We start from the raw sequence: 14,099 nt of genomic DNA, 5'->3' as shown, positions 1-14,099 counted from the left end.
TGGTCCATAACCCATCGATATACCAATGCTCATCTGATTTAAGTCTACGCCCGTTTCTAAACACTATAATTTTATACTTGTTTGCATTGATTTTAAGCTTCCATTTTTTTTACAGTAAACACATAATTTATCCAAATGCCACTTTCCAGTATATCGCCTATATCATTAATGAAAATATTCAATGAAAGAGGGAAGAATGTAAATGATTCATTTGAACAAAATAGTGAATATAATATAAATGAAATTAGTCCATTGCGCAGATAACGTGGCAATGTAAAGCATTACAGAAGAGCCATGTAACACATGCGATAGAATGGGACTATGATATGCGAAATACAATACAGATAAAATCACACAAATATTTGAAATTATTATTTTAATAATGAAAATACAATAACATCACGTACATTTTGTCTAATTTTCCATGAATAGATCAATCCAATCGCGCGTGGCAGTCACCCGGGCAAAGGCTGATGGTAGCACATTCTCCCATTATCCACGATGTAATGCCCGCTAAATACCATAGGCCATCCGACTTCTTACATACTAGTGGGCCATCACCGTCTCCCTACAGGGAAGCAAGTAAGCGAGGTTAGTCACAGAAACTACATTATTTTCTCTATACGCCGCGGCAGTAATAGGAGCGATATTGCGATATCATAGCAACGCCTTTCATATTTATACTTCAAATGTGCCCCATTTTTTATGGTTCTCGTTGATGAGATGGAGTTCAGAGTTTACTGGTGAATATCTCAATACATTCATTTGACTCTAACAACGGGTAGAGACCCCCTCTACTCTCAACTGGAAAAAAACAACAATACTTAGCATCAGTGAAAATATTCAAGAAACTTACGAAACAGACTCCACTGGATCTATTGTCATGTACACACAGCATGGCATCAGTGACACTCGCACCATAGTTAGAATACAAAGTGGTGCAGGCAGCGCCGTCTAAAATAGATACTACTACTTGATGCAAGATATCCGGATAGCCAACTACACAAACGAAAATGGAAGCAATAATTGGAAAAAGTTACTTCAGGCACCCACATCTAACCTGAACCCTAACTCCCCAGCACCCAATGTAATTGTTCCTCCAGATAAATATACTGATGAGGGGGTACACGTAGTTAATATGGTTTAGGATTAGCGTTATGGGAGAGGGGCTATTAAAAATATTTCCATGAAAAATACGCAGAGCCTTTCATGATTTGTACTAGTGCACATTCATAATGCAAATCTTGTTATTATATTGGAACCTATTAAATTCCAAAAGAATCTCTTATATTTGGTTTTCAAAAGTATGTTTTGCAATTTATGACCAGAACGTCAAATTTAGCCTAAAGTATGGTTAAAGACAATTTGTAGAATTGCTAAAATGCTATCAGTCTTCCCGGAATATAATCACCAGCATAAGTACTTGTCAGGATACTAATATGTACAAATTATTTATTTCATCCATTCAAATGATTTCGAATGGATGAAAACTACGTTTGGCTTACTTTTGATGAAAACTACGTTTGGCTTACTTTTGATGAAAACTACGTTTGGCTTACTTTTGATGAAAACTACGTTTGGCTTACTTTTGATGAAAACTACGTTTGGCTTACTTTTGATGAAAACTACGTTTGGCTTACTTTTGATGAAAACTACGTTTGGCTTACTTTTGATGAAAACTACGTTTGGCTTACTTTTGATGAAAACTACGTTTGGCTTACTTTTGATGAAAACTACGTTTGGCTTACTTTTGATGAAAACTACGTTTGGCTTACTTTTGATGAAAACTACGTTTGGCTTACTTTTGATGAAAACTACGTTTGGCTTACTTTTGATGAAAACTACGTTTGGCTTACTTTTGATGAAAACTACGTTTGGCTTACTTTTGATGAAATCTACGTTTGGCTTACTTTTGATGAAAACTACGTTTGGCTTACTTTTGATGAAAACTACGTTTGGCTTACTTTCGATGAAAACTACGTTTGGCTTACTTTCGATGAAAACTACGTTTGGCTTACTTTCGATGAAAACTACGTTTGGCTTACTTTCGATGAAAACTACGTTTGGCTTACTTTCGATGAAAACTACGTTTGGCTTACTTTCGATGAAAACTACGTTTGGCTTACTTTCGATGAAAACTACGTTTGGCTTACTTTCGATGAAAACTACGTTTGGCTTACTTTCGATGAAAACTACGTTTGGCTTACTTTCGATGAAAACTACGTTTGGCTTACTTTCGATGAAAACTACGTTTGGCTTACTTTCGATGAAAACTACGTTTGGCTTACTTTCGATGAAAACTACGTTTGGCTTACTTTCGATGAAAACTACGTTTGGCTTACTTTCGATGAAAACTACGTTTGGCTTACTTTTGATGAAAACTACGTTTGGCTTACTTTTGATGAAAACTACGTTTGGCTTACTTTTGATGAAAACTACGTTTGGCTTACTTTTGATGAAAACTACGTTTGGCTTACTTTTGATGAAAACTACGTTTGGCTTACTTTTGATGAAAACTACGTTTGGCTTACTTTTGATGAAAACTACGTTTGGCTTACTTTTGATGAAAACTACGTTTGGCTTACTTTTGATGAAAACTACGTTTGGCTTACTTTTGATGAAAACTACGTTTGGCTTACTTTTGATGAAAACTACGTTTGGCTTACTTTTGATGAAAACTACGTTTGGCTTACTTTTGATGAAAACTACGTTTGGCTTACTTTCGATGAAAACTACGTTTGGCTTACTTTTGATGAAAACTACGTTTGGCTTACTTTTGATGAAAACTACGTTTGGCTTACTTTTGATGAAAACTACGTTTGGCTTACTTTTGATGAAAACTACGTTTGGCTTACTTTTGATGAAAACTACGTTTGGCTTACTTTTGATGAAAACGCTTCTACCTTAGAAAAACACTATTCAGCTATTTTGACAAGGAAAATATTTGGAAAAATTGTATGTTCTCAAGAATACAAGGAGTATATCGTCAGATAGCTTTGTACTGGTAATGTTTACCACCCAATATATGTCATACAAACCTCACAGGATGGTGAGTAAAGGATTAATTGTAAATCAATTTATTGTTTCATATGTGTGCATGTCGAAATATCACACTATGACGTTCACCGGAGTCTAGGTGGATGACATTAGTAACATGCCAGACAGTCCTTGGGTTGGCTATGAGCGATGCGTCTATTCGTGGGCAAAAAAGCGCCACTGCTCAAAAATATCATTTGTAAATACTATCAACTTACGTCCATCGTCCAATGCTCCCCATCCAGTAGTGTAACATATGTCAGCATTGTGAAAGAAGTTGTCAAATTCAGTATTCGGCAAACCTACTGGCCCTATGAAATCATTGAAAAGAATTCTCGTCGATGTGTATAAGAGGGAAAAGTCCCAGTTCAAGGTATCTGGGTCGTATCTAGGATGGACACTAATGGATGCGATGTCTGTCCAATTCTCATGTGGCGATGTTGAGTTCAAAGCCACCATTCCCATCCTTAGGTCGATATGTTCAGGACGGGTTTCTGTAGTCGTATGAGCAGTATAATTAAAGCTGAAATTACATGCATTGGGTACAGTTGAAGTTAGGCAAATAGTATACACGTTGGCACAGGTAGAAGGTAAGCGAATATTGTACCAAGATTACGAAAGATATTACACAACAATTCCAGAAAAGTTTTCCCACAGTCACTCTATCACCGGTCTGAAAACTGCTAGCGTTATTTTGCATCGAACCGCGTTGCGGGTAAACAAACTGTTCAGACCCGGGCCGAGGAAGTCATGTTACGATAACGTCAGAATACTAGTAATCATTCAAATCGGCAAATTTACCGTCATTCAAAGCGATATTTCGTTGTGTGATTTGACCTCAAATTACAGGCAACTATAACGTAAACAAAACATGTAAACTAATTGTGCGTTATTGAACCCTGATACGCATCAAAACCAACCTACCATCTCATACACATTCAGTTCATGCCATGTAAAAATTAATATCGGGAATTATGTTCATCTTCTTGTTTTAATAGGAAAAAACGGCGCGTAACAATATATAAATTAATGAACTACTCGTCGGCTAAAATATGACCTTATAAAGATATCCTGGTTAAACAAGTATGTGAAAAAGCTATAATTCTGGAATATACAACTAAATGGTAAAAAAACACATAGCCCTGACGATGTCGAAAATAGTGACCGGCTGTGTACTGATCACGTGACAATGCTTCGCGCATACCCGCAACACGTCTTTGCCAGGGAGGGAGGACAATTCACATCTAATACAATAGCTGTTTTCAGACCGGGATACATAGACTGCGGTTTTCCCAATTGCATTCAAACTGAGTTTACCATACTTAAGCAATACACCATCACCCAGTATACCACAACCTTGTATGGCTTATATTTGTTAAATGCCATATAGTTTTAGTGTACTTTCTAGGAACCCCCCCAAAAAACAAACAAAAACAAACACACGCCATCAATCAAATCATGGAAACAACATCGACCTCTCGCGTTATGTGTATTCTAATCATTTCAAAACTCATGAGCATATTGATTAGAGTTCAAGTAAGTTTAATTAATTAATATAATTCAACTAATCGAACAGCTATATCCATTGTCCGAAATCAAGTTTACATTAGTGTAGCGATAGCGGTGACGCATAATAGAAGTTGTAGAGGTGGTAATTTGATCATCTGGCGCAGTTTGTGTTATTCAAAACGCAATTTTCCATTTCCCCAATTCCCCAATTTAGTTTTAATTGTAATCGAACAATATTTAACAAGATTCTCGAATGTTACTGGTTTAGTATTAATAATTTCCATTCTTTCTTGTGGAATAAAAAGAACGTCATCATGGTATACTCTCATTATATGCACAGTTAGAATTGGCCACAAGTATCACAGCGATGTATGTTGACCACAAGTATGACAGCAATGTTTTAAAGACGTTGGCCACAATTATCACAGCAATAATTTAAAGAAGTTGGCCACAAGTATGACAGCAATATTTTAAAGAGGTTGGCCACAAGTAACACAGCAATAATTTAAAGAAGTTGGCAACAAGTATGACAACAATGTTTTAAAGAGGTTGGCCACAAGTATAACAGCATGTTTTAAAGAAGTTGGCCACAAGTATGACAGCAATATTTTAAAGAAGTTGGCCACAAGTATCACAGCAATATTTTAGAGAGGTTGGCCACAAGTATAACAGCAATATTTTAAAGAGGTTGGCCACAAGTATAACAGTGATGTTTTAAAGAAGTTGGCCACAAGTATCACAGCGATGTTTAAAGAAGTAAGCCACAAGTATCACATCAATGTTTTAAAGAAGTTGACCACAAGTATGAAAGCAATATTTTAATGAGGCTGGCCACAAGTATCACAGCAATGATTTAAAGAAGTTGACCACAAGTATGAAAGCAATATTTTAATGAGGTTGGCCACAAGTATGACAGCAATAATTTAAAGAAGTTGGCAACAAGTATAACAACGATGTTTTAAAGAAGTTGGCCACAAGTATGACTACAGTATTTTAAAGAAGTTGGCCACAATATGACAGCAATGTTTTAAATAGGTTGGTCACAAGTATCACAGCGATGTATGTTGACCACAAGTATCACAGCGATGTTTAAAGAAGTTGACCACAAGTATCACAGCGATGTTTAAAGAAGTTGACCTTAAGTATCACGGCGATGTTTAAAGAAGTAAGCCACAAGTATTACAGCAATGTTTTAAAGAGGTTGGTCACAAGTATCACAGCAATATTTTAAAGAGGTTGGCCACAAGTATAAAAGCAATGTTTTAAAGAAGTTGGCCACAAGTATCACAGCAATATTTCAAAGAAGTTGGCCACAAGTATCACGGCAATGTTTTAAAAAAGTTCACCACAAGTATAAAAGCAATATTTAAAAGAGATTGGCCACAAGTATCACAACGATGTTTTAAAGAAGTTGGTCACAAGTATGACAGCAATAATTTAAAGAAATTGGCCACAAGTATCACATCAATATTTTAAAGAGGTTGGCCACAAGTATAACAGCGATGTTTTAAAGAAGTTGGCCACAAGTATGACAGCAATAGTTTAAAGAAGTTGGCCACAAGTATGACAGCAATGTTTTAAAGAAGTTGGCCACAAGTATGACTACAGTATTTTAAAGACGTTGGCCACGTCATGACAGCAATGCTTTAAAGAAGTTGGCCAAAAGTATCACAGAGATGTTTTAAAGACATTGGCCACAAGTATCACAGCGATGTATGTTGACCACAAGTATCACAGCGATGTTTTAAAGAAGTTGACCACAAGTATCACAGCGATGTTTAAAAAGTAAGCCACAAGTATTACAGCAATGTTTTAAAGAAGTTGGCCACAAGTATCACAGAGATGTTTTAAAGAAGTTAGTCACAAGTATCATAGAGATGTTTTAAAGAGGTTGGCCACAAGTATCACAGCAATGTTTTAAAGAGGTTGGCCACAAGTATCAAAGCAATATTTTAAAGAAGTTGGCCACAATATGACAGCAATGTTTTAAAGAGGTTGGCCACAAGTATCACAGCGATGTATGTTGGCCACAAGTATCACAGCGATGTATGTTGACCACAAGTATCACAGCGATGTTTAAAGAAGTTGACAATAAGTATCACGGCGATGTTTAAAGAAGTAAGCCACAAGTATTACAGCAATGTTTTAAAATAAGTTGGCCACAAGTATCACAGAGATGTTTTAAAGACATTGGCCACAAGTATAGCAGCGATGTTTTAAAGAAGTAAGCCACAAGTATAACAGCGATGTTTTAAAGAAGTTGGCCACAAGTATGACAGCAATATTTTAAAGAGGTTGGCCACAAGTGTAACAGCAATATTTTAAAGAAGTTGGCCACAAGTATCACAGCAATGATTTAAAGAAGTTGGCCACAAGTATCACAGCAATGTTTTAAAGAGGTTGGCCACAAGTATCACAGCAATATTTTAAAGAGGTTGGCCACAAGTATCACAGCAATAATTTAAAGAAGTTGGCAACAAGTATGACAGCAATGTTTTAAAGAAGTTGGCCACAAGTATGACAGCAATGTTTTAAAGAAGTTTGCCACAAGTATCACAGAGATACTTTAAAGAAGTTGGCCACAAGTACCACAGCGATAGTTGGATGTAAATCTGGTGAGATATATTTAAAATAATAAAGTAAGGATAAATTAGAGAGTGAAAAATCAATGATAAGTTAGTAGGTACCATAGTATCAAATGTATACTTACACACACTGTGCGCTTGTCATGATATAGTGCTCATCAACGATAACACCACTACATTTATGCAAACCCATAACGTCGATTCGGACATGCCATGGCCAACTGCCAATGGAAGCGTCGGAACCACCAACAATCCTCCGTCTCGGTAATGTTCTTGTGCCACATTCTGCGGGCCCCGAAACATTGATTAAAGACTTGATATGTACAATAACGTCCAGGTTTTGAATTGCTGTAGAAGAACTCTATCTTGCTGTTTGTTTACAACCTACATATATAAACGTTGCTGTAAGCGTTGCTACACTTAAATGCATACGTAGCTATTATATTTATAATAGCTACGTATGCATTTAAGTGTAGCAACGCTTACAGCAACGTTTATTCATATGTAGGTTGTAAACAAACAGCAAGATAGAGTTCTTCTACAGCAATTGAAAAACGTTGGCCAAGGGAGGAACCAAAAATCTATCATACCAGGTACAACGCTTGAGCTGTCGAAAATTTGGTCGGTCCATTAATGTAAATGCTTATGTAAATTAATTACATGTATTCAGGCAAGTATTTGCACAACAACCATCTTTTTCGCAAAGACTTCGTGATATACTAGTAATCGGTAGTTGTACGCTTTGTTTTGTGTTTAAGCCTATTTTATTTACAACTGCAAAGCCACTCCAAACCGTGCAATTATCAGCTTGTCTTGTACACTGTGTGTACATACATACATACATACATAATACATACATGTGACTCGCCTTTTCTTATTGTGTCCTGTATCCAGTCACTTGAAGACGTTATGCGTGCATACAACATCGGTTCTTCGCAGTTAGTCACGTGACCACCGATTCCGGCGAGGTACCATCTACCATTACGTATCCGGCACACCAAAGGGCCTGTATTCTGCGTTTATTAATAATAACTGTATGTAATGCTAGAAATATATTTCCAAGACACCTGAACAAACATCACTTCACTCACTTGACAGGTATTGTTGTCGCCATCAGTTTGCAAGGCACACATGTTTGATTTGAATATCTCTCTCCCGTATTATTACACGCGTCATCATTGATCGTCTCAACCATGGTTTCCAGGGAGGGTGACAACCGAGTAGCCAGAATCTGTGGAAAACCAAAACAAATTCGTACTGAATTGTGTAACATGAATGCAGCTTATAGTTAGTTGTATACGTGGTTTTACTATGATATACTAAATTACAATGATTAAAATGTATTATTACAAAAAACGATGAACACGGCGTCAAAACTAACCCGTGTACGCCACCAAGCTAGTTGTAACTGTATACTCACCACTCGATACCGTCGGGTTCCACCCTGTGATCACACAAGCTTTGTCGACCGGATCAAAACCATTGTTCAGCGGTGGAAGACATATTGGACGGACATAGTTAGTATATGGGATTGGCGAGTCCACGTACAGGATCGCAAAATTACATTGTAAGGTTGTTGCATCGTACAACGGGTGAACTGCTATATACCGGGCAGCGGAGGCGTATTCCTCAGGTTCCGACAGAGATGACATGCCCATGCTAATTTCAAATGTATCTACGAGTGTAGCTGTGTATCGCTTTCATAGAATCTGCAAACACAATAAAATCAAGCTGCTGGCGAACTGTGGCCAACACGATGCTTATACGGTCATTGAAACGTATCATATTGATAACCTTTTCGCAAAATCGATACATGCACAAAAAGTTTACACAAAGCCCCCTTACTAGATTGCACATACGGACTGTGGTTCATGGCACCAAAATAAGCAGCTTCAGTGAGAATCAGCCTGTGAGAATTTGCACGTTATTTACGGAAGTTTAACAACATACCCACGAGTTCGCAGATAAAACGTTTTCTTTTTCCACACATTTCGAACGTCCACACGTAATCAGGAATGTTTCTGGCAGACCTACGGAGTGTCACATAATTGTATATAGTAAGCAACTTTTAAATACATTTCATAATTTGATATCGCATATAACAATGATTTATTGCAAACAGATAATGTTATGGTCGTGCTATACAGACTTTAGGGCGCATGCGTGTTTGAGTGATTCGGCATTTTCTGTGCGAGCATATCGATATGTTAAGAGATGTACTAATATAGAATATCAATCAAGCACGGTACAGCTTGATCAATAAAGCTTCCTATATTTTAAGTGCCACAATTTCATTTTAAATTGTTTGTCGTTTTTCCACATAGAAAGTAGTTTTATGTATTGCCACAACATCAGCTTTTATTGTTTGTTTGTTTGTTGGTCTGTTTATTTATGTATTGTTTAATACGGACACGGACTCGAATGGTTTGAAGTAAATATTTCCGCGCCCCACACCAGACTATTTTTATTACTATTCATTACGAAGCCGGTCTTGACTTTTCTGATTAACTTAGTAGATGGAAATTGACTATTTCATAAGACAGTGGTTAAGTCAGAGTAGGATGCATAGGTCATTTGTGTAACAACAATGGACACATATTGTCATACCAACAGTGTAAAAATAAATATAAAATCAAAACAGACTTTAACTAGTGTTGCATGCAATTCCAAGACCTTGGAAGATAAAGAGTTGCTGGCCGATAATGCATGTGAACAGGTACAAAGAAGTACCTCTGATCATAATTTCATAGGAAAAACACGCGATTTTTATATTTTATTTGGCCACAAGTATCACACAATGGAATGATACAAGATACGCAAATCGTTCAGATTGGGAAAAATTTGGAAACTACCATACAAATCGTCAATGAAAGAAAACATTAGAAATTTCCTGTTTAACTTTTTACATCGCATTCTTGCCACAAATTATTCCCTTCTCCAGGACAAAGATAAAATGATAATGAATGTACATAATGTAAACAAGAGGAGATAATGGAGCACCTTTATTGAGAATGCAAAATTACATTTGGGTGGGGTGGGGATTATTGGCGGAATTTTAAAACTACAGAACAATATATTCCCAGAGGAAGATACTCTATCGAATCACCTCATTTTAATACTTGTTCTATACAAGTCACTATACCAATTTAACTAACATATTTTATCAGAAATGTAAAGATAAAATAAATGTTAAAGAAATCTTAAGCGAAAATAATTTTATTTTGAAGTGGGGCCCGCTGACTAGCTATCTGAACGACTAAAGTTCGCAATGATTTGCTTTATTGGCATTCACGTACTTAGTGTTTTGTTTGGATGTGTGTAAATTGTTGATGTAACTTGCTTTGCTTTTTCAACTCTATTTTTGTAGTAATTGTTTTGTTTTGTAATTTCATTAATTGTATGTAAAATAAAAAAAATGAAATTTGAAAAAAAAACTTAAATCACTAAAAGAACAATATGCCGAAGGCAGAGGGAAGGGGGCTGTCTCAAATCTGAAATTTAAACCAACCTTAGTAAAACACAGTCACGTGATTTCATGTTGTTTGAAACCTTTTCAGTCTACCAGTTGTCGACAAATCTTTTCTTTGAGCCATCCGACCACCGTAGTCTACCTTCACGGCGTCGGTCGTTGAGTCCAATCCAAAAATCACCGGCAATGCCTGCATCTCTCAAAGTACTTTCATAGTCAGCATTTCTGGCGCCGGTGGATGGTTTGCCTAACATACCACCGTGAGACACACAGTATGCCGGGGCGTCCGGTCATGCCATCGTGTCGCCGACTACCAATATATCAAATTCAACTGCTTTGAAAATCTGCGTACGACCTAGAATAGCGGAGTTCACAAATAACGTTAACATTCAATGTGATAATTGTTATGAATAAAGTCTATTAAAACGAACTGTTAGTAAACGCATAATAGAAACTTCCTTTGCATTCAAACCCATCGCTGGAAAACAAGTAACAAATAGGTGTAACATATTTTCTCTAATCAAAACGGCATCTTTCTGTTCTTGTTTAAAACAATACCATAATACTGAACAACATCCAGCAAGGTGCGTGTACTCAATTCAAAGTTTATGTGAAATACAATTATAACGACATATCCGACGCTGCTCTTGTTTCCTTGGTAACCTAAACTAGATAGTGAAAAATGTAGTGAATAGTAGATATTTATTTTGAACACATCTCTAAATTGTTACCTCCGCTGTATATAGAACCAATGGTAGTGGGTAATCGTATGCTATTTTGAAAAGATTTGATAAAAGTGGACACTTTCAAATACGTTCATTTCGTGACGAAAACTACTGTAACAATTCTCTAATTTCAATGAATATTTGTTTTGATTTTTTTTTTCTTTTTTTGAAAACGGTTAGCATATTTTCTTTAATATATTATTTGCATGTAATTTGGGTTGATCTTTCTCAGATATGTTAACTTCTTGAAAACAATTAGGCATGTGTACAAATATTTACACAACATATAAATTTCCCCGCTCTATAAAGTGACTATATCGATCTTAATGAATTGTGTGCTTGAAATGTTCAGCAAAAAATATTGAAAACTGTTACGTTACCCAGCCATGTGAGCTTTGATCGATATTATACACCACACACCATATCACTTTTCGGGGACGTCAGGCTACAGTCATTTTTAGTTGTTTGGGGCAGTATACATTTCACTGCAGTCGAGAAGTGAATGGAAAATCGTCCACTAATACTCTTTTCAAGAACAGTACAGTCAGTGTTAGGGCAACGCCTAACATTAACATCTTAACATTATAAGATATTTATCAACTTATTACGATATATCGGAGCTCGTTTTTTGAGTATTATATCGTTATCACATTTTCGTGGGAATATATACCAAAAGACCTAATTAGAATACTAGTATTAACGATTAAGCAACATGACGACAAATTACCAACAAGCACTTGTTTTAGAACAAGGACACCGATCATTTGTTTCTGAAGGTAGACCCGATTGGTACCCTGTAATGAGGACACACGCTGATTGGTTCCCTGTAATGGGCAGGGACGCTGATTGGTTCCATATAATGAGCAGGCACGCCGATTTGTGCATTTACAACACTGATTACTATAATTTTGGTGTATATTATCACGGCTTTCTTTTGCCAACCGTCAACAGACGCAACAAAACCGGAGTTTTACAGCGATACAAATTTCAATTTCGATTTCATGAATTATTCAAATATTCATCGGAAATTTATTCAGATTATGTTGAATCCGTAAGACTAACATAAAATAAAACAGATTTGAAAGATGCCATGTCCTTAACTTATTATATAACAAAAATAGTACAACATTGATTATGAGTTAAATGCGCATTATAACAAACTTCGTGCATCGCCACAGTATGCGAGATCTCGGTAATTAATTATTGAAGGTTAGCGACTCGATTAATATCTCCTGTATAAATAACATCGAATGCAATAATATTCGTATTCATATACCAAGATGGTGGACTTGAACTTCGCTAACAGCATCAATACTACCTACCGCTGTTCCCTCATGTAGAAAAACACAGCCATGTGGAGATGCATACAATGGCAGCAACTGAAAACATGTTTCCGGAAAGCAGACCGATATTATACAGTAATTGGAAATCTAGCACGGTACCACGTTGTACAAAATGTATATTACAACCAGTTCCGGAAACACAAGACACACCCGGTAAGGTCCACTGTTTGTTAGCAGCTCACTGTACGTGTACACCTGTGTCACTCTGCATATATTAGGATTGTCCGATCAAATTATAAATAACAAGGGCGCGTGTAGCCAGAGTCGAACCAATCAGAAGACAACAAAACAACATGTTCAGATTGGTAAGTTACATTCAGTTTTGAATAAGATGAAATATTTTGTCTATTTACGGTCTGAATGATTGCCTTCATTTGGATATTTGGTGGTCTTATTAGCAGATATTATTTAGGTTTATCGAAATTATAATTTCAGGATTTTACCGCGATACCACTGTTTTATAGCTTGCTGTTCATTGGACATTCTCACTGGGACATAGATATTTTAACAACGTAATGTATACCGTCATTTGACAAGAAATGACACAGGTAATCCTATTTTTGGTAAATAGAACACATACATGTTCAACACTTCCCTGACTGCATGGTCATCAACAAATGTTTAGATGTTTGTGTAATTAGAAAACATGTTTTAGTCTCATATCTTATTATTTCACTCGCGTTAAAAATAGAATAAAATGAAATAAACTGCGCCAATCAATTATGGGCGACACAAAATCAGCAAGAAAAGATAGATCGGGAGATTCTTCTCTAAGAAATTATTCTATTGTTTGCAAAGTACACGGTGAATGGCATACACGTATTATATTGAATATACAGATTCTTTTTTGTCTGTATGAACACTTTCCCATTTTTGCAAGTTATCTTGATGCGAAAATAGGCTTTAATTTCAACATTAGACGTATTCTGTAGATTGATAAGAATTGTGATATAGCTGTGTATGTTGTGTGTATATCTCGTAATTAAACATAAAATGACATTCGTTCTTTATGGCATACGTACCACAATATAACAGCCTTGCTTATGAATACATTTTTGCTCTGTGATTTGTTATAGATTTGTTTTAATTTGTTAAATGTATTTCAGTACAGGTTTTTGTTATCACTGATTTGACACCTATGTTTACGTTCAGTTTCATCAAATGTAAGTTTTTTTTCTGAACATGATTTCAGCTTGTAGTCATTTGCAATTACAGGCATTCGTCACGGTGATGTCATCGCAAGAAGATGAGTAGCAACCGGTCAAAGGTTAAACGTGTGGTTTGTGAAAACAATTCGAGAGCTTTTTCACAACGTAGGCATCGCAGTTACAATGCATGGGAATAACATTTCAAATTAGTATGTTGATTACATTGATTATGTGCGAGTATGTTGTTATGGGCATGTTTCAAATTGGATGTAATTGATATTCCG

General features: G+C 36.2%; 1 long non-coding RNA gene across 1 annotated transcript; it reads right to left on the bottom strand.

Annotated features, from left to right (window-relative positions):
* Nucleotides 1–361: 361 nt before the first annotated feature.
* Nucleotides 362–7,395, bottom strand: LOC102809236 (uncharacterized). The gene is made up of 4 exons (XR_014929890.1): nt 7,256–7,395; nt 3,255–3,347; nt 857–999; nt 362–568 (listed from the first exon to the last, which is right to left on the bottom strand). It is a non-coding gene; the product is annotated as an uncharacterized LOC102809236 (long non-coding RNA).
* Between the last annotated feature and the right edge of the window lie 6,704 nt (nt 7,396–14,099).

The sequence above is a fragment of the Saccoglossus kowalevskii genome, chromosome 7, assembly GCF_978046115.1.
Source record: "Saccoglossus kowalevskii chromosome 7, keSacKowa6.1, whole genome shotgun sequence".
Taxonomy (NCBI): Eukaryota; Metazoa; Hemichordata; class Enteropneusta; family Harrimaniidae; genus Saccoglossus; species Saccoglossus kowalevskii.
This window is presented reverse-complemented; position numbering and strand designations above follow the sequence as displayed.